Source organism: Oncorhynchus gorbuscha, unplaced genomic scaffold (genome assembly GCF_021184085.1).
Source record: "Oncorhynchus gorbuscha isolate QuinsamMale2020 ecotype Even-year unplaced genomic scaffold, OgorEven_v1.0 Un_scaffold_2279, whole genome shotgun sequence".
Taxonomy (NCBI): Eukaryota; Metazoa; Chordata; class Actinopteri; order Salmoniformes; family Salmonidae; genus Oncorhynchus; species Oncorhynchus gorbuscha.
Window position 1 is genome coordinate 65902 of NW_025746834.1, and position 3066 is coordinate 68967.

The window sequence follows — 3066 nt, forward strand, 5'->3', positions numbered from 1 at the left end:
CGCCTCCCTACCACTGAGGAAGTACAGTTCCCGCTCAGCCCAGTCAAAACTGTTCGCTGCTCTGGCCCCCAATGGTGGAACAAACTCCCCACGACGCCAGGACAGCGGAGTCAATCACCACCTTCCGGAGACACCTGAAACCCCACCTCTTTAAGGAATAGCTAGGATAGGATAAAGTAATCCTTCTCACCTCCCCCCCTTAAAAGATTTAGATGCACTATTGTAAAGTGGCTGTTCCACTGGATGTCATAAGGTGAATGCACCAATTTGTAAGTCGCTCTGGATAAGAGCATCTGCTAAATGACTTAAATGTAAATGTAAATGAAGAGAACAGAGCCCTGTCTGTTGACTTCTGTGTTGCTAGAGAACAGAGCCCTGTCTGTTTACTTCTGTGTTACTAGAGAACAGAGCCCTGTCTGTTGACTTCTGTGTTGCTAGATGAAGAGAACAGAACCCTGTCTGTTGACTTCTGTGTTGCTAGAGAACAGAGCCCTCTGTTGACTTCTGTGTTGCTAGATGAAGAGAACAGAACCCTGTCTGTTGACTTCTGTGTTGCTAGAGAACAGAGCCCTGTCTGTTTACTTCTGTGTTACTAGAGAACAGAGCCCTGTCTGTTGACTTCTGTGTTGCTAGATGAAGAGAACAGAACCCTGTCTGTTGACTTCTGTGTTGCTAGAGAACAGAGCCCTGTCTGTTTACTTCTGTGTTGCTAGAGAACAGAGCCATGTCTGTTGACTTCTGTGTTGCTAGATGAAGAGAACAGAACCCTGTCTGTTGACTTCTGTGTTGCTACTTCTATTTTTTGTTTTTTATTTCACCTTTATTTAACCAGGTATGCTAGTTGAGAACACCTTTATTTAACCAGGTAGGCTAGTTGAGAACACCTTTATTTAACCAGGTAGGCTAGTTGAGAACACCTTTATTTAACCAGGTAGGCTAGTTGAGAACACCTTTATTTAACCAGGTAGGCTAGTTGAGAACACCTTTATTTAACCAGGTAGGCTAGTTGAGAACACCTTTATTTAACCAGGTAGGCTAGTTGAGAACACCTTTATTTAACCAGGTAGGCTAGTTGAGAACACCTTTATTTAACCAGGTAGGCTAGTTGAGAACACCTTTATTTAACCAGGTAGGCTAGTTGAGAACACCTTTATTTAACCAGGTAGGATAGTTGAGAACACCTTTATTTAACCAGGTAGGCTAGTTGAGAACACCTTTATTTAACCAGGTAGGCTAGTTGAGAACACCTTTATTTAACCAGGTAGGCTAGTTGAGAACACCTTTATTTAACCAGGTAGGCTAGTTGAGAACACCTTTATTTAACCAGGTAGGCTAGTTGAGAACACCTTTATTTAACCAGGGAGGCTAGTTGAGAACACCTTTATTTAACCAGGTAGGCTAGTTGAGAACACCTTTATTTAACCAGGTAGGCTAATTGAGAACACCTTTATTTAACCAGGTAGGCTAGTTGAGAACACCTTTATTTAACCAGGTAGGCTAGTTGAGAACACCTTTATTTAACCAGGTAGGCTAGTTGAAAACACCTTTATTTAACCAGGTAGGCTAGCTGAGAACACCTATTTTTATCCAGGTAGGTTAGTTGAGAACACCTTTATTTAACCAGGTAGGATAGTTGAGAACACCTTTATTTAACCAGGTAGGCTAGTTGAGAACACCTTTATTCAACCAGGTAGGCTAGTTGAGAACACCTTTATTTAACCAGGTAGGCTAGTTGAGAACACCTTTATTTAACCAGGTAGGCTAGTTGAGAACACCTTTATTTGAGCAAGTTAGGCCAGTTGAGAACACCTTTATTTAACCAGGTAGGCCAGTTGAGAACACCTTTATTTAACCAGGTAGGCCAGTTGAGAACACCTTTATTTAACCAGGTAGGCTAGTTGAGAACACCTTTATTTAACCAGGTAGGCTAGTTGAGAACACCTTTATTTAACCAGGTAGGCTAGTTGAGAACACCTTTATTTAACCAGGTAGGCTAGTTGAGAACACCTTTATTTAACCAGGTAGGCTAGTTGAGAACACCTTTGTTTAACCAGGTAGGTTAGTTGAGAACACCTTTATTTAACCAGGTAGGCTAGTTGAGAACAAGTTCTCATTTGCAACTGCGACCTGGCCAAGATAAAGCATAGCAGTGTGAACAGACAACACAGAGTTACACATGGAGTAAACAATTAACAAGTCAATAACACAGTAGGAAAAAAAGGGGAGTCTATATACAATGTGTGCAAAAGGCATGAGGAGGTAGGCGAATAATTACAATATTGCAGATTAACACCGGAGTGATAAATGATCAGATGGTCATTAGTGTGCAAAAGAGCAGAAAAGTAAATCAATAAAAACAGTATGGGGATGAGGTAGGTAAAAATGGGTGGGCTATTTACCGATAGACTATGTACAGCTGCAGCGATCGGTTAGCTGCTCAGATGATAGTTGCTAGTTGCTAATGCTAGTACAGATAGATGCTAATGCTAGTACAGATAGATGCTGATGCTATCTTTCATTGACACCCAGGCTTTTTCAAAGGTGGGACAGTGACATCACTTTCAAACAAGTATTGATATTGACAGAATGTGAATTGATTTAAACAATGTTCCACTTTTGCTCATTCAGGCTAGTTGCTCCTTTCTAGTGACACCCAGGCTTTTCCAGTTGTATCACTTTCTCACAAACTGTAATGAATGTAGTCATTTTTAATTTTGCTCTTCTGCAATCGTAAGTCCATTTTCACCCCTGTAACCTCCAACTGTCGTCTTCAGAGCTGCACTCTGTTGAAGGACACGCCCACATACAGATACAACCCACAGAAACCAAGGCAGCATGACTCCATCTCATCAATGGCATTTGTGGGTGAATGTATCAACTTTACACTGGAACTCAACAGATGCTTGTCAGTTTCCATGAGAGAGAAATGGTTCATCTCTAGTATTGAAGGTGTCAGTCTGTCACCTCAGAAAGGACGACAAGTTGGCGTTTCTGTGATGACCGGCCGCGCAACCCCAATACACGTCAGATGACAACACGGAAATGTGGGATCTGAAGTAAAGGTTC